This window comes from Mixophyes fleayi, chromosome 9 (genome assembly GCF_038048845.1).
Source record: "Mixophyes fleayi isolate aMixFle1 chromosome 9, aMixFle1.hap1, whole genome shotgun sequence".
Classification (NCBI taxonomy): Eukaryota; Metazoa; Chordata; class Amphibia; order Anura; family Limnodynastidae; genus Mixophyes; species Mixophyes fleayi.
In genome coordinates, this window is record NC_134410.1 from 20,385,895 (window position 1) to 20,405,271 (window position 19,377).

The 19,377-nt window shown below is 41.5% G+C and overlaps 1 protein-coding gene across 4 annotated transcripts in view; it reads left to right on the plus strand.

Moving 5' to 3' along the window:
* The window catches only part of LRFN1 (leucine rich repeat and fibronectin type III domain containing 1), a 99,511-nt gene that overhangs the window by 17,800 nt on the left and 62,334 nt on the right, over nucleotides 1–19,377 (plus strand). The window contains exon 2 of one of the 4 annotated variants that reach the window (XM_075186800.1): nucleotides 8,057–8,138. The exons of the other annotated variants lie outside the window; for them this stretch is intronic. The gene's annotated coding sequence lies outside the window, so the exon portion shown is untranslated. The remainder of the gene's footprint in view (nucleotides 1–8,056; nucleotides 8,139–19,377) is intronic. 4 annotated transcript variants of the gene reach the window in all.

Consider the following 19,377-nt stretch of genomic DNA (forward strand, 5'->3'; position numbering starts at 1 on the left):
TAAAAGTAAAATAAATGTGCTGTCGATACCAAATGTAGAAGTTGTAAAAAAATAGGGGTTTATTTCTTACATTTTTAGTTATAGCAAAATGCACACAGTTCACTGTCAATACGACCTGCAGCCCAAGATTCTGGAGCAGACTGAGAGCCAGAGATCTTGTTGCAGTCCAATAAATAAACTTTTACAAAGGAGGGCGTGTTTTTACAAATGATGTCCTCATACACTGGTTTCAATACATGATACAAAGAGGTCACAACAAGGCAATAACAAAGCGATGATGAATCACTTTTGTTTCACGGATCTATATTGTGCATGTGCAGCAGCCATTTTGATGGTCAAATAGTTCATAACGTTTAATCGTATTTTGTCTATTCCCAAAACAATATATTTAATAATGAATATATATATATATATATATATATATATATATATATATATATATATATATATATATATATATATACAGAGAGAGAGAGAGAGATATTGCAAATTAGGTTGCAAACTATGAATTGTATTTACTATTTTAACTTTGAATTTAGCAGGCTCACAATTAGCTTTATCAACAACTATTGTGAAATAGCTGTCTTCATTCTTTGAAACAAGTAGTCTTTTGTTTTCCTAGAACACCAAGGGGTATATTTACTAAACTGCGGGTTTGAAAAAGTGGAGATGTTGCCTATAGCAACCAATTAGATTCTAGGGCCTGATTCATTAAGGATCTTAAATGAAGAGGTATCTTATTTCAGTCTCCTGGACAAAACCATGTTACGATGCAAGGGGTGCAAACTAGAGACTGAAATAAGATACTGCTTCATTTAAGATCCTTAATGAATCAGGCCCCTAGTTATCATTTATTTAGTGCATGCTACAAAATGACAACTAGAATCTGATTGGTTGCTATAAGCAACATCTACACTTTTTCAAACCCGCAGTTTAGCAAATATATCCCCAAGAGGTAAAATGAATGTCATTTACGCTCTCTTCTGCCCAGGGTTCTGGGAGGTCTACCAGTTTCCCTCTTTAAAACAGTCCATTCTTTTTATAAAAACTACACTGTCAGGTTTCATGTATCTTTTTTAATCTGTAAGAAGTTCTGAGAATGCTGCTGAATCTGTCACGTGCTACTGGTCAAATAGAGGGGGGGGGGGTGGGGGGGCGATAGAAAGGAAACCGCTGGCATCAGGGCTGGTACTACCACTATTGGCATCAGGGCTGGTACTACCACTGTGTGAACCTTGGTGGTTGCCTAAGGTGCCAAGATTTAGAGGGCACCTAGAACACTGAATGAGTGACCTTATGTCCCTCATTGAGTGTTTCTATTTACCCTGCTGAACCCTCACACTGAATGCGGGGCACTGACATATGTTGGCAGCATAAGACACTATTTAATGTGAATGATAGGTGTGTGTGTGTGTGTGTGTGTGTGTGTGTGTGTGTGTGTGTGTGTGTGTGTGTGTGTGTGTGAGACCAGTAAAGCTGCCGGTTGCTGGTCCTGCATGTCAGTGGTACGTTTGGAGTATGGCGCAGAGCTATGGTGGCTGGCACTGGCTAGCATGATATATGGATGGTTGGTGATGTGCAATTGGTACATAGCTGAGTTAGAGACAACTGAGGCCTCGGTAGAAAAAAAAAATGTGCAGAAATAACAATTGAAAAAACATTTAAAAGCGAGCGCAGCAAAAACAAAAAAAACCACAAAACTTCATAGCCCCCCAATTCAGTGTTGGCTAACCTGTGACACTCCAGGTGTTTGTGAAACTACAAGTCCCAGCATACCCTTCCAGCAATAAGCTGCTATATATTGGCAAAGCATGCTGGGGCTTGTAGTTTCACAACACCTGGAGTGCCACAGGTTATCCAAGCCTGCCCCAATCAATAATAGGATAATGTGCTATATATTGTTATTAACGTTCTGCTGCCTTCTGGTATGAAAATAAGTGCATAGTTAAGTTGTCTCTAATCTATATACTGGTGACCTGGGTACTTCTGTACACCTTTATCAATTGAGTTCTAAAAATAGTATTAAGAGCTCTCTCTCCCCCCTCCCTTCCTTTTTCACCATAATACAAAGCTACTGGTAGCTGTTACATTGTTACAAACACATTGCAGCTCTGTGAAAAACAGTGAGCCCTTAATACTACATAGAAGTTGATGAATTTAAAGGGATTTTCCATGTTAAATAACCTCCTTTCCTAAAATCCACCACCCATAGCTTACAACTGTCCCTATATAGGCGGGGAATCCCGATTCACAAGCCACAAAGGGGTGGGGCTAAACATGAAAGTGGGTGGTGTTTATGCACATATGCAAATTTATGGGCGGGGTTTGGTGGATCTGGGGTCCGCTTATTTTGTCCTGCTTTCGGGATTCTAAATGATGGGAAGTATGCCTACCTTTCATCACCTAAGACTCACCAATCCCCCACAGCCGGGAACATTCGGTGCTGTAATTTAAAGTATAGTGTCGCTGTGTTGGATCTCCCTTGTTACAGATGTATCCGACCATAGCCTAAATGGCGGCTGCATAGTACCAAAGTATCGTTACTAGGAAGAGACTGGATTCATTTCAGTGCTTATTTAGAAACCTCTCAACCCCATTTAAAACTTGTTTTCAACAACGAGCGAGCAGAAAATGAATAACAGTGCTTTCAAAACATTAATTATTAATTGCAGGTTTTCCTGACGTAATCCATACAGTCACATGACAAATGATTAATATTACTGATGACATAACATTACAATCGTGAGTTAGATATAAAATATTTCAAAGTATTCTCCACGTTTATTAAGTTGTTTTTCTTAGTCAGCGTTTGCCATATTTTCCGTGCCTGCTGATGTAATTGTTAAGCGCACAGAGGAATGTCTGTGTGATATACAATAATAGATCATTTTTGTCATGTTATGTTTATATTTCATTAGTGACCTCATTAAGTGTATAATGTGTCACGTGATTTTTGTTTAAATGAATATGTTATGTGGTTACTGGCTGTTTACCTGCAACATTGTCGGATTTTCTGTAGTTTGGGACTTTGATATAAATCTTCAGGATGAATCCTAGGCGAAAACACTTGCCGGCCACACACACCGTGAAACTGAAGCTGATATCAGCCGATATTGGTGTATACGACCTGAAAACTTCTTGGGCAGCACGGTGGCTCAGTGGTTAGCACTTCTGCCTCACAGCACTGGAGGCATGAGTTCGATTCCCAACCATGGCTTTATCTTTGTGGAGTTTGTATGTTCTCCCTGTGTTTGCGTGGGTTTCCTCCGGGTGCTCCAGTTTCCTCCCACACTCCAAAACATACTGGTAGGTTAATTGGCTGCTATTAAAATTGCCCTTAGTCTCTCTCGGTCTGTGTGTATGCTAGTGGATTTAGTTTGTAAGCTCCAATGGGGCAGGGACTGATGTGAATGAGTTCTCTGTACAGCGCTGTGGAATTAGTGGCGCTATATAAATAAATGATGATGATGATGCCTGATAAAATGACTGAGAGAAATGACCGCTGCCATCTACTGTCTAGACCACCACCCCAGTTATGTTGCAAGAGGTTCTTCCACATTTGGGGCAAATAGACCTGATCTTGTAATTTGATATTCATCCTTAAAATTTATTTTCATTGTAGAGTGAAGGGATGATTGTCCATTCCCAGATCTGCCAGAGAATGGGCTTTCTCTGCTTTCTTCTCTTCTAAAACTTACTTGATACAGGAAGCAGTGTTGCCCAAGCCCCTTCCCATTCGGAGCGTCGGAGGGGTCATCAACAACTAGTTTGCAGAGACGTGTCGTGAGCGTAATAGTAATCACTTGACGTGCAGACCTCCAGCGTTTTTGTGATGTTGTGTGCCACGTGCCTTCTGTGTGCTAATGTGCGGGAAGGGCATTAGCGGGGGATGCAACATTTGACGTCTTCTAGTGGAAGATCTTAGTGCATTGAGGCGTTCCTTGTCTACTGCATGATGGGCAAACTCAAGAGCAACATATAATCACCAGGGGGAAAAAGTGGGGTTATATTCCCCAAGATGAGATACTTTACAGGGGTATTTCCTCATAGGCCAGTGACTGCAAAACCTTTTTCTCCATTTGCACCACCCAGACGCGCATTATATGGAAAATAAACGTAATACACATAATAAACACGGTTCGGATGTCACATCACTCTTGTAAGGCTCAAACAGCAGTATTTTAGGAGAAAAAGCTAAAGTTTAGATTAATGATGACGGTGGTCCACAGGTGATGGGGGGCTGGAGCTTGAAGGGACATTGTTACTCTTTTCACTGTGTTCTTCTCCACCTGGACATATAGGATTGTGTGTTGCGACAGCGTGTTTTGTTCTGCTTACCAGCTGTGTTTTTTAGACGAGGATGTAGTTGTAAATCATACATATTATGGTTTATGAAAAAGTATTCTCCAGCTGTTGTTTGAAGCAGTCATCCTGGTCGCCTTTGTTCTATCTCACCCACTTGCTGCCCAGTGTCCCTGACAACCAATCCCCCCACGTTCAGGGGCTGGCCGGGATAGGAGACATTGGCTTGGGCTGGATCACTGGACCCCCTGCATATTTTTTCTTTTACAATGTTCCTAATAGGCTGCTTGGCTGAGTCCCGCCCCCCTCCCCCCGGGCTAAAATTTGCCCGGATGCGGTTATGATTCTGACACTGGAAATGTCAGCAGTTAACCTGTCAACATCAAAATGTCGTCAGGCTGAATCCCGACACTTCCATTGTGGGGACAGCTTGAAAGTGTCGACAGTGTGATCATCGACATTCACAATGCCGACAATCACGATGCCAACATCAAAAGACCAATTCCGGCGGATTGCTGTCCCAACAGTAGACGTGTCTGCATTTAGTCTGCCGACATTTTCATGTTGATAGGTTAACTGCTGACCTTTCCACTGTCGGAATTGAGTGCCCTACCCAATTTTCCAGCCAGCCCCTGCCCACATTCCATCCAAATGACCCCAATCTAAACCTAGAGCTAATCATGACTTCTTCTCTTACTTCAGACCTACCCCTAACAGTCACTCAGTTCTAACCCATGAACCATACTTGCCTACTCTCATCAAATGTCCAGGAGACTCCCAAATTTCGGGTAGTTCTCCAAGGGAGAGCAGGCATTTCTACCTGATCCTGCCCACTTAGTGAAGTGGGCAGGACAGCGATCTTAATGACGCAATTTGCGGCACTAAACCAACCCTGCACTTGCCACTTGACCTCCCCCTGGGACCTCCGAGAGGGCAGAGTCAGAAAGTTGGTAATTATGACCTAAACCTATCCTAGCCATGAGAAGTATGTTTACTGCAAGCAGTTGTATCACCAAGCAGTTAACTTGTGGGGAGAAATCTACATGTGATACAGTATAATATGGTATACAAAATAGAGCTATGTACATCAACTTTATAGCTTCCAAGATGCCATTTTCTCCTGGTATGTCTTTTTTCACTTGTATACAGATATTTTTGTCCTCTATTGGAACAACAATGAATTTACATCTCATAAGATGTCCTCTTCTCTATTTATTAGCTCGCATCTCTTGAGATGTCCTCTCCTGTCTCACCTGTGATCTTACCTCCTGGGGTAACCTCACAATGAGACGATATCTCCTGAGGTGTCATTTTCTTCTCACAGCAGTGAGCTTCTGCTTCCTTAGATGCTTTATTTCTCCTCTTAGTTATGAGCCAACATTTCATGAGATAACCTGTCAATTCATGGAGGCAATTTACTGTGAGTTTTATTTCCAACTGTGAGTTTTATTTCCTGGGAGATTTTTCTCCGTCTCAGTTGTCTTCTTTTTGTCTTTTCTTGCAAGAATATGTTTCGATCGTTGCTCACACTCAGCGATATCTGTTCTGATATTGACAAACTTCCTGAATTTGTGCAGGTTACACATGGGCTAAAAAATCTATTTCTGATTTGGCCGTGCATGTGGCATGGAACAGATCCGATCGTTTGATCCTTGGTCCGAGCGTCAGGATCACATCGGGGCCTGGTGGTCGTCAGAGAACGGCACATATATGCTGTCATTTCATGCTCAGTTTTCGAGCATACCAGCAAATAAAATGGTTGATTCTAATTTTTCTCAGGCACTCTAATGTCCTCTCTGTTTTGAGCTAGGTTCTCATGGTTGGTTGTGCTCTCTTCCCTGAACTGTGAGCTTCTGTTCTTTGTTGCCTGGACTGTGGGATTCTGTTCTTTGTTCTGCCCTTTGTTCCCACAAAGTGAATTTGTATCTTCTGAGATGTCCTCTCCTTTAATTATAGTAATAAGTTCTCCTGTGATGTTCTTTGCTCCCTGTACTGTGACTTTCTTTGGTATGTCCATCCATCCCTCTGTCATTTATGATCTAATATCTTCTGAGATGTCCTCTGCTCTTTCAACTGTAAAATGTACTGCGATGTCTCCACCAGATTTTGGAGCTAAGCTGCCCATGTAAGTATCTGCCTAGACTGGATGAGATTTGGACGTTCAGCATTTTCAGATAACACGCGGGGTCTGTAAATGTAAATCGGAAGATGACATGCACAGGCCTATAGCGGTCATTTTCCGTCGAGATTCACAGTCATGCCCAATAATTCTCTGGATAATTATGATTGTATCGTTGTGCTTGTAATCAGGCCATATGCATCAATAAGGCCAATGATTTTACAGCATGTAAGGTAAGTATTAGCATACCTGCCAAAATTCCTAAATTTAAGACAAAATAGGCTATACCTAACTTTCACCGCAACCATGTACAAGTTTACAGAGCCAACACCCTTTCGAGCAAGACCACATCCCGTTTCCAGTAGACTGTGCCCCCTTTGGAAGTTGAAAAATAAGTACTGCTTGCAGATATTCATTATTATTTCATGAAATGTGGTCTCATCTCTTTATAGTAACGCAGATGTAGATGTCCCGGCCATAGCTTATTTTGTAATTGAAGAAGAAAAAAACATCTTATAGATAGAAGATAAACGCTAATACATTATCCCTCCATTTATAATATATATTTTTGGACGCACGTTCCTCCATCACTGGTGATATTAAGCTTGCCTGAAATGACCTCTCCTCCATCAGTGTTACACTCTATTCTTTGTGTAACCCTGTGTACGGAGATGGGAGTTATAGAAACTCTCTTGCAAAACTCAGCATTAGATTATCCATGTATAGTATTGATAGCCCCTGCAGCACTTGACCCTGCTGTATGTGAGTGGTTTAGTACTCCTATATACTCCATGGCCAGGCAGAGAACCTTTACTACAGTGAGAAGCATCTTGGATATATTGTATATACACTATAGCCAGGGATATTACGGGTAATTTCCAAAAGTGCATATTGCGGGCCCATACACAAATAGTGCTTTGGGACATTGTGGTCCTAATTTTGTGGAAATAGTCCCAAGTATAAGTTATGCCTATGGAGCTTGCAGGACCCAATGACATGGGTGTGGAATCTATATAATCTATGCTGATGGGAGGAGCCTAGGCACATTGGGGTGTGATAACTAGGTCCCAATGGCCTCTTCCTAACACAATTAAATGAGATTAAAGGGTCATAATGGATGGATGGGCTGTATTGTGATGTCTTTACTCTTCCACAAAGAGAAGAGATGCAGCCTTTGTTCTTCTCTATCTTTTATTTGGTCTGTTGTACATTTTGGGTCTCTGTTTCTGTCATTTAAAAGTGCTAAAAGCACCTTTATTTAACACTGAGTTAATGGGTCATTAATGGAGCAGAAAGTGATCCCAGCACACCACGCCTCATTTAACACAATTCCGTGGATTAACGCGTTTTCCATTTCTCATCACTTTACATTTGCTCTTTTGTCCTGATTGTTTTGCACAGACGTTGTACCTGGATGTCTGTAGGGACTATTTACTATTATTGCATTACTGGACCATAGCAACCAGACCATAATTGTACCACCTTGCTCTTCTTGTTAATTAACATTTTGCACATTTCTCCTAGTGTGCTATGCATTTCACCCCAATTAGTGTATTAAATAACTTTTGATGGTAAGGTGACATTGGGGCTGCCTTCAAGTTTGTGTTTTATATGTATTGATTTTATGTTTTTCAGTTACATTTTGTGGTTTCTGTGTCTTATGTATCTGGAATGAGCAAACAGCGACCCATTGAAAGTATCTAATGCCGTCATGAAGGTAAAATGAGTAAAATTCCACTTCCCCCTCTCTCCAACTCTTAATTAAATAGTGCCCAATTGTTATTGTAAGGTAAAACATAGCAATGCCTTGATCGTCCTTAAATCTGCACTGCTACCTAATAAAATATGTTACTAACGTAACTCTGCCCCCTTGTCTGTGCCTCAGGGGCTGCTCCGTGTTGGCGTTCTTCTCAGGTTCTTCCGTTCTCTTACAGCCCCGGCTCAAATTGGATTTTGATGTGAATGTTACACATTTGCACAGTGTGCTTTATAAAGCTTTTTTACAGGTTTTCGCACACCGAGGCACACATAAATTTATTATTGCGATATAGGGAAAAAATATGCCCCACCCCATTATGCCCAAACTCCACCCACAAATGGACAAATTCAGGTAAAACTCCACCTATGCTTTTTTTAAGCCACACCCATTTTTCAGCCTGCGAATCTGGATATCCTGACAAATTCGTGACAGTTAGGAGGTATGGGCACACTAATAGTTAGCGCAGAAGCATCTCCCGACAGCAGAGAGTAGGTATACACCTTTAAAGTGTGCTGGGTGGACTATCGAGACAAACCCAAGGGGCTAGATTTACTAAACTGCGGGTTTGAAAAAGTGGAGATGTTGCCTACAGCAACCAATCAGATTCTAGCTGTCATTTATTTAGTACATTCTGCAAAATGACAGCTAGAATCTGATTGGTTGCTATAGGCAACATCTCCACTTTTTCAAACCCGCAGTTTAGCAAATATACCCCAAGCTATTTTACGGTGGGCATCAAGTACTCTTCACAAGCGAGGGGTCTCCAGCAGAATACAATAGAAATGTGAGTCACCTGCAGGAAAATTGTGATGTCAAAAGCAGCTCTATATAAAACAAGTCCATACATCATACAGTTTTTATTTATTTATTGTTTTTGCTCAAGCATAGGAAACAAGTGCTGACATTTTGCAATCTGATAGCAAATCATTCTCATCAGAGCCAGAAACATGGACAAATGTAAACATTTTTTTTTTCTCTCCTAGAATTACAATGGAAAACATTATATATTTGTGGTTACCGCTGTATTTAGGGCATGGAAAAAATAAACTGAAGCTACAACAGATATTGTATAAGTGACGTTTCCACCCACCTCCATATATAAACAGCCTATAGTGCAGTGCTCGCATGCAGAGATATACAGTAATGACAGCACATACAATGCACGGTATCATGCCCCTATACAAAACACAAACGCAGACTAGACATATGACATTACACACATGGACGCACAATCTAGTAATTATACACTTTATAATCCATCATGCACACACATTAATAATGGTATGTTCAGTGAGCGCTCCGGCACATCTCACTGTTCATGATCAGCTGCAGATCTCAGGCCTTCCTTAGGGAGCTTAGAGACGTTTGATATTGACATCAAGCTTAATCCTGAATGTAAAACTGATCCAAAGATCACACTGGTTTTAAGACGGAGGGAATGGGTAAGGCTCACCTGCTGCCATCATTTGTTTGTTTCCTGCGGGAATGGATGCCAGGCAGTGGGTGGAAGAAATGTACTGACAAACAGTCTAATGTCCTTATTTTTATAGCACAAGTACACAAATGGAGGAACTATATCTGTAATGGGGCTTGTACTGATCCTAGGATATACAGTCGTACACCATTTCTTAGCCTTTATGTAATGAAGACACAGGCGTGCATGAAGGGTGTGCTGGGTGTGCAAAGATTTCTCCTACCATAAACCATTTAACATTTCTTAATGCTGTCCCCACAGATTAATATGGGGACTGGGAAGTTCTGCAACGCATAACACTCAGCTTTTACAGCAGGGTAACGCCGTGACAGCACATATTGGGGCACATTTATCAATGTTCGTCAAAAATGAAAAATAGTTATCAATCCTTATCACATGGATAAGGATTGAACTATTTCTAAAATTTATTAAAAACAGATCACAGAAACAACAGTTCCGATAAACTGCTGTTTCTGTGATAAAAAAAAACACACTTACCCCCTTCTTCGGGACGCGATGTCCTCCAGGTCCTCTTCATTTGTCTTTACAGTGGTATTGCGCATGTGCAGTTCTTCGAACTGTTCTTCGGAGATGTCTGTGCGCATGTGCAGTTCTTCGAACTGCACATGCGTAGTTGCAGAGAGAGCGGTGGAGAGTGCTGAGTGACAGGGAGGGATCATGTGATCCCTCCACACATGCGCTGTCCAGCTCTGCTCTTCGGAGCAGAGCTGACAGCACTGAAATCTTTCAATTATAATAACAACAATAACGGAAAAAAAAACTTTTTTCCGGAACTTGTTAGATTGCGGCCGGGAGCAGTCACCATACTGTAGAATGGTGACTGCTCCCAAAAACGAGAAGGAATGCAAAGCAGCAGATATCCAGGATATCTGCTGCGATGCAGCCTTCTTAAATATGCGGGACACACTCTGGGACCTGGATTGCACGGTAAGTGCACCATAGTGCACTATCACAATTTCTTAAATATTCCTCATTACCTACGGGATCCAGCAGAAGCCTCTCAGACTTCGCTGGATCCCCCCACCCGGGGATGTTCTATGTACATGTTCATTTAGCACTTCATAGCGCTGCCGGAAGCCCCGGCAGGGTGAATTACAGCGGTTCTTTATTATCCATCACTTCAATTTGCAGCGATTCAAAATGATTGTTACCACACTGTTTTAATATATAGCCCCCTCTGTCCACTTTCTGCTCAGCCTCTAACCACATGAACAGGACGTTTTGTTGTCTATGCTTACTGCTCAACCTTAAAAACCACATGGTTCTGGGGTCTATTTATGACCCTTCGTTTTTTTCACTCGATACTTTTCAACCCTTATCTCCTTGATAAGGATTGAAAAGTAACGCCAATGTATCAAAAAAACTACTCAGGGACAGCAGTGCAGATAACCTGCTGTCCCTGAGAAGTGACTCACCTGATCATCGCAGTCTTTTCTCAATTTTGAAGGCTGCGGTGATCTTCTCTTTTTTTTTTTTCTGTTTTGTCACTGCGCATGCGCCAACCGAAAACTTGGTGCATGCGCATTAGCATCCTGGACGGCAAACGGTACGATGAGTGACAGGGAGGGATCACATGATCCCTCCACACATGCGCTGTCCAGCTCTGCTCTTCAGAGCAGAGCTGACAGCTGCGAAATTTTTCAGATATGTTAATGTACGCCAGCTTCAGATGGCGCCAGCTTCACATGGCGCCAGCTTCAGATGACGTACATTAACATGTAGAAAATGAGAAACTTTTCAATGGCCCCACTTTCATACATAGCGATACTGAGCGCTCCCCATACACTGTTATGGGGAGGGCTCAGAAAAACGCAAAGCAGGAGATATCTCCGATATCTGCTGCGATGCTGGAATTAAACATAAGGATTTTACCGGTAAACCCCCTGAAAACAACGTTTTCGGGGGCTTACAAGGGGGGAAAACTTTGATAAATAGACCCCATAGCTCCCTCTGTCCGCTTCCTGCTCAGCCTCTAACCACATGAACAGGACGTTTTGTTGTCTCTGCTTACCGCTCAACCTCTAACCACATAAATAGGAATTTTACAGTGAAGGGACATACCCCCAAACATTCAAACATGTGAAATTTGGACAAACCCCCACCCAAAAATACCCACTTTATGGTGAACCTCTTCCCATTTTTTGCATAACCTCACCCCCTTCAAGGTCTGCTATTCGGGTATGTCCCAGCAAAATTGGGACAACTGGGAGGTATGCAAACACCCCGTCCACTCTACAATTTTGTTTTTGATATAAGTTCGTAGAACTTGGTAGAGTTATCCTTTAATAGTAATAATAATACAATTAATACTAATAATAATAATAATGCATAAACAAAATATTAGGCAATGACAAATCCCTACATGTAACCAAGAGGATAATGAAATAAATAAAAAACTTATAGAGCAAACGGAAACTCCTAGGGCTAGATTTACTAAGCTGCAGGTTTGAAAAAGTGGGGATGTTGCCTATAGCAACCAATCAGATTCTAGCTTTCATTTATTTAGTACCTTCTACAAAATGAAAGCTAGAATCTGATTGGTTGCTATAGGCAACATCCCCACTTTTTCAAACCCGCAGCTTAGTAAATCTAGCCCTATGAATCTTAAATAACGTGTATAAATCACTTGCAGACATTCAGAATATCTTGAAGACCTGTTGAAACAAAACAACAATGTGTATTTATATAACATTCTTGAGGACAAAGCGGTTCCTTTTGACTTTGAGTTCAGCACATTTAGCGGAGGTTGTGGTTGTCACCGAGATGTCATGGAGTGTGACATAATGACATAGCACCGACATGTTTGTAAGCTAGTGGCGTGTGCTGTTTATCTCACCTCGACTTGTTTCTCTGAATCCTCTGTGGATAATATTTGTATGATTAGACCAGCTGGAGGCCTAGAACATATTCTTGGCCTGACAGACACTTCAATTTAATAATATTATTTATATGTAAAATTTAACTGGTTAAGGGGGAATTAGATGTTTGATGAAAACATGGTCTTCCTGCAGGATATAATAATGCATTTCCGTTGTCCAAAAATTATTACATGATCAAAGTCCAGCCTACTATCAGTTTATCAGCCTAATATCATCTTAGGACCACCCCTTTCATTCATTTAAATATTTCTGTTTTCTTGATAAATTATTAAACTTTAATAAATCATTAAAATTCATAGTCTTCATCCACCATGGCGATCGCCCACTCGTTGAGTTTTGCCGTCTATCATCAGGGGCAAACGCAGGATTTGTAGAGGGGGGTTTCCACACCACGCAACCAGTGGGCGTGACCAGCATGCATGGGGGCGTGGCTATAATTTTAGACAGTGCTTGGCTGCTCTCCAACTCTTCCTATCCCCATAATATACATGGGCAATGCTGCGTGCACTACTTACTGTTAGGTCCACGAAGCTCTCCCATTTCAAGCAGAGCTGTGTGAAGCGGGAGCAGGGTCCAGCCACCTCAATTATACACTGCCCAAGGCTTGGATGGGGGTTTCCAGGCACTAGGAACCCCCCCCCCCCTCGGTTTGCCTATGATCATCTCAACAGCTAGAGTGTACCTAACAAACTCTGGATCTCTCGCTTTGCTCATGCAAAACCATCTTTGCAATTCTTGAATTGTGTCTTTGATCAAACATCATTTTAATCAAGACCATATAAGTGCATTTTATATAACAAAATATATTATAGGTTAACCTAAAGCAATATAATAAACAATAATACTAATATGTTACATGGAAAAAGGACAGTCCTCACTCCTCCGACTCATTTAAGACATAAATGAGACCCAACTGAATAGTATTTTATAAGCACAATGGAAACAAAGTTAATTTAAGGGATGGTCCTAAATTCATAGGGCCTGAGTCATTAAAGAGAGCAAAGCATAAAAAAGAAGTAACTTTGCACCTGGGCAAAACCATGTTGCATTGGAGGGGGAGGTCAATTTAAAATGTGGGGAAAGATTTATAGTTGGTATAGAACATGTCCTAGATCAACTTGAAATTTCAGTGTACAAATACAGCTATCAAGTATTTGTGTGCTGCATGTAAATACAGCCAATTTTTAACTTATGTGAAAAATAATAAACTAATTTGCACCCTTTGCATTGTAACATGGTTTGTCCCGGAGAACATTTACTCCTTTTTTTTGCCTCCCTTTCGTTAATAACCCAGGCCCAGAGTAGATAAGACTGAAATAACATTTTAGCTTCTGCAAATTTCGTGCCAAAAATATACGCACGTGTTTTTTTTCCACTTTGTAAAATGACCCTCAATTAAAGCAAATGCCAAATCAGTTGTTCTCCGTTACTGCACATTTGCACTTTGTTAGTAAATAAACCTCAGTGACATTTACCATCGGCAAACAATATAGAATGGAATCAATGACTGAGCCTGGAGAATATAACAAACACGCAGCTGACAGATGTTTGATGGTCTTAATCCAATTTTACACGGCTAGTTCCGCTTAGGACTCGTCTATTTATTGGCATATCCATATTGTAGACATTGCGCTCACTTGGAGTTTTCACATTCCTCAAGGAGACCGGGAGAGACGGGCTGAGTGCAGGAGTGTGATCCTGGCTCCCTTAGGCGCTGTGGTCCCCCTCCAGCACTACCGCTTCCCCCAGCCAAGAGTCCTTTGCTGATTCCAGTTTGGATCATGTGACCGAGGACATGGAACGTCTCTTTTACATCCTGGGAGAATAGATTTCCTCAGTTTTGCACATGGCTGGGCAGCTCGACAATCTGAAAAAAAAAAAAAATCTAATTAGGAAACAGCTTTTCTGTCACCGAGTATGTATCAGAGCCGTGCGTATGCTTGTAAACAGAGGCAAACAGGCGTCGGTAGTTTGTTATTTTCTTTATAATTAATGGTCTGAGCCTGACCCCTGCATGGAAAAAGTCCTGATCTTTTCCACCATATCCTACTGCCAGCATGAAATGAAAGAGCTCGTTCTCCAATCAAGAAGCAGATGTCTGCGGTGAGAGCAGCGGGCGCTGACGTGGGGGACAGAGGATATAGAAGAAGGAACAGCAAGGGCTGAGGTTTGGAAGATAGCCAAACTAGCTTCAGGAATGAGGCTGTCGGGTTGATGTCATTCTTGCTAATCTTGCTCAGTCTTGTTTCTTTTTTAATCTGTAACATTTGCCTGTGAATTGAACTAATTAAGAGACCATGGTTTTCTGTACAGGTGTAGAATCATAAGCAGGCGGCTAAGCCGGCGTTCTCCACCCACCTCTGACAGCAGCAAGAATCACACTGGTTTAGCTTCATCCTGACACGTCGAATAGTCTTGGAGGTGGGTCCATCAGTCAGGGTTCAAAAATGACTTGTCGGGATGGATCAAGCTGCCAAGGTGACTCCTAGTGCTCAGTGTCACTTATATACTCATAATCTAGACCAGTGTTGGCTAACCTGTGACACTCCAGGTGTCGTGAAACTACAAGTCCCAGCATATCCTTCCAGCAATAAGCTGCTATATATTAGCAAAGCATGCTGGGACTTGTAGTTTCACAACACCTGGCGTGTCGCAGGTTGGCCAACACTGATCTAGACCCTATTCTACACATCCTGGACAGGCATAACTCTCCCCACGCTAGGGTTGTATATAGACTATATTAGGGATAAGGGAAATACTGGGATTTTAAAACATCAACTAAGGATTTTTGGGTATTAAAAACAAAAAAAACTTTGTTGGTGTGGGTCATCTTTCTTTTTAAAGTATACTTTATCGCCACACAAAACACATTACTGTGTCTACAACAAGAAATCGAGATAGGGGGGATTCAATTGGCCGTTTTACTCTCGAAAGTAACGCGGTCTGCGCAATATTACCGTTGCTATGTAATAGTGCGCATTATTACTGTTAGTACAGTAATCTTTAAGGCTGACTTCTGCTCGCGGCTTAGGGAGCCGCAAGCAGAAATCCGGGTTAAAATTACCATATGAAAGGTAATAGTGCGCAGGCCGCGTTAGTTTTGAAAGCAACGCGGCCAATTAAATTTCCCCCCATTTATTTATATGACTGCGTTACGAAAAGCCAAAAAGAACTGTTATAGTCAACTTTTAAATCTCCTAAACAAAGCTTCTATAACGGGAGCCATTTTGATTTAAAGGAGCTCCTGCTGAATCTGACTCCCCCTTCATATTCATAGTTGCCAACGTTTGAAGAGTCTCTTGTGAAGGTGGACGTTAGGGGACAGGGCTCTGCAAATCGAGTTATTTTGGCTCCGCCCCTCCGCATCATTTTACCACCGGGGGTTGGGGGGGGGGTCAAAATGATGCGATTCCCGGAGAATCACATCATGGATGCTTGAAATCTGCCCATTTCACTAGGACGTGGGCAGATGCGGGACCTGATATAATGAATCACAACATTAAGACATTGGCAGTGGTGAGTATCTTCTGAACCCCATGTGAAGGGGGAGGAGGTTAGGAGGTGTCTCAGGCAAGGTATCCCTGCGGCCCTGCTGGACTTGGAAAAATAGATTATTAGCAACAATTAATATTTTTAAGAAGCTCTTTTCAGCCTCAGACTAATGTTGCGCTCATTGGGGTATATTTACTAAACTGCGGGTTTGAAAAAGTGAGTGGAGATGTTGCCTGTAGCAACCAATCAGATTCTAGTTGTCATTTATTTAGTACATTCAATAAAAATTTGATTGGTTGCTATAGGCAACATCTCCACTTTTTCAAACCCGCTGTTTAGTAAATACACCCCATTGTCTATCATCTTTTTTTTCTGTAACCTCCTTGTACACAATCTGTCAGTTTTACTATATGGTTCAATGATCCTCATGTCAAACTCCGTTAAAGCTCCACTCATTGTGTGATCAATAGAACATAAATCAGATGGGACTAAATAAAAAAACGCTAACGCTAACTTGAGGAATATACGCTGGGATCACATGGTCACAGCCTGTTACAATAGCGGTACAGCGTCTGTAATCAGTGGTGTGATGGATTCAACCACCTCTTCATTGTACATTACCTTGTCTCTGTTTGGCATCCACTAATTAAACGTTCTCCTTTCTGAGGTCACTCTCAGCAGTCTCCACTCGCACGCGGCCTCACTCTCCTTTGTACAAGGGTAGGGCTGACGGCGCATCTGCCAGATGGGAAGGATTGATGAAAGAGTCATCACTCCATTCTCTATTATTGCATTCTGAAAATTTTGTCTTCAAAGCACAAGCTCTCCGTTTTCAAAGAGCGGAATATACCGGAGGGGATTCTGGGCCATTGTCGCTAAGCAGCCTTCGTCTTACACTTCTGCATTCAGCAGCACAATTAAGTGTACCAATCAGTGTTGTCTCTTCGCTATGATCTCTGGATGAGAAATGAAAACAGCAGGATTGCACTGGTCAGTGCTTTCCATGCAGTATTAATGTGTCTGTAGGTTTTATTTTAACCCTTTTTTTGTCCCAGAACTATAGGAGAACCCAGGGAAAGAATCCTTATGATTGGCAAGCTACATACATTATTTATCCACAGTTGCTAATATGTGAAGCTGGTTTCCACTTCCTCCTATAGGGAATTATTTCTAGTTGTTTTTATGTCGCAAGAACAATGCCGCAGTACCCCTCATTGTACTCGATGTAATACTTAAATGTTATATTCCGTATCAGTGTCAGTGTATATAGTATACACTGAACACACAGTGGTTGAAGGGGAAATTTAGAGGGGGCAGTATTGGAAAGTGTAAGTGAATGGAATTTGAAAAAACTCCGACCCCACCCAGCGTTAAATCAGTAGCACCCAGGTTTAATAATGAGGTCTTCCTCCAGCCCCAACAATAAAATAATAGTATTCACATTTGATAAATAGATATTTATTTTTTTTTAAATGGATCGATTTCTCTCCAACCAGCCCCAACATTAAATTAATAGTACTTCCATTTAATAAATAAACCTATTTCCCTCCTGCCAAGCCACCCCAGCATTAAATTAATAGGTCGTACTATTAAATATCAAACCAATAAATTAAATTGTCCCACCATCACCCCACAAATAAAATACCACTCACATTCTATTAAGACCCCTCTCCTTTCCCTCACACATTATATTAAGACCCCCTTCCATGCCCTTACGCATTATATTAAGACACCTTCTCCCTTCCCTCACATATTAAGACCCCCCCTTCCCTAATACATTATATTAACATACCCCCCCCTCCCTTCTCTCGCACATTATAGTATAGTAACACCACACCCCCTTCGCTCACATATTACAGCAATATAGCCCCCCTTTCCTCACACATTATATTAACATACCCCCTTGCCTTCGCTCACACATTATAGTACAGTAATACCACCCCCCTTTTCCCACACACATTATAGTAACATAGCCCCCGTCCCTTCCCTGACACATTATGGGAGAGATTCAATTAGCCACAACGTTCCTGAGAGTTCCTAAAAATCTCGATAGGCGATTGAACGAAGTCGGGCAAATCTGGAAGCATGTATGCACTCATGACCAGAAGCCTAGGCAGATCTCTATAGAGTGTGCAGAGTCAAGATCTTTCCAGCAGATGGTTATGGGAGATGAAGAGCAATCATTTCAGAAATCGCATCTGCAGTAATTTTCTGTAGTGTGCACCCAGCTTTCTGACTGAAGATGAATCAGGCCCAGAATCTTTGACATGCTGCCAAACTTGTTGAATTCTCAAGCAAAATTCTCTTTGAGTTTCTCTAGTTACTTCTTTCCTGGGGTCTGAACGCTCATTGGTTTAAACGCTCATTGGTCTACACAAATCCGTATGTATCACGTACAGAATATATTCAGCTCTGCTACTGCTGTGTTTCGGACTTTCCTTGCACTTTCAGGCAGCTAATGCATTTCATTTTGCAGCTCCATTTAATCTGGATACCAGTAGAGAGCTGCTCTTTAGCTAGCTTCTGTATTTCTTAAGGGTTCCTATGTCCCAGACAATGGTTCCATATACTGTATGGATGTAACGCATGTAGCAATCCTGCTTGGTGATTTGTTCTGCATCTTTGCTTTTCAGCTAGTACAATTCATCAGTGTTTTTTCTTTCTGCAAGATTGTGACTACATTTTGTGATAATATCATTGAATGTACAGCATTGCCTTACTTTGTGAGTATGTTCACTGACGAGCCGTCGCATTCAAGACTCAAACACATATAGTACATTATTACGAATATCTTTCTGGTGAGTGTAACAGACTGGGCAGTGAAGGTAATATATATTCTACAATTCCTTCTAAGGTCATATTCTGCTAATTCGCCATGGCGACTCTTTACATTTTACTTTGGTCAGGAAGAAAAGCTTTTATTGTTAGTCATATGACTCATGTCTCTGAAGTCTGTGTATCAAGCGTGCTTTGATGACGCACCCATAATTGGGTTAAAGGCATACTAGCTACTTAAACACTAAAGTGTTGTCACCCTCTTTCATAGCATTTTTGGTCATTGCTGATTACTTCTACAGCTGATTCATTGTAGCTTTCCAACGTTGACAGATGACTTTTTTAGATGGTTCTTGCATACAAACCCTTCATGTGTATCACATTGCTTACTGTAGTTCCCAATTTTGCGCCCCAATCTGCTCAGGGCACATTGCCGTTGCTTGCCTTCTCTGTTTTCCATTTGTATTCATCTACAAGCTTGCCTTTCACATATTCTAACATGAGCCTCTGGTCTAGAGGACCATCAAGTGTGGTCACCAGAGCCGTAACGAGAGGG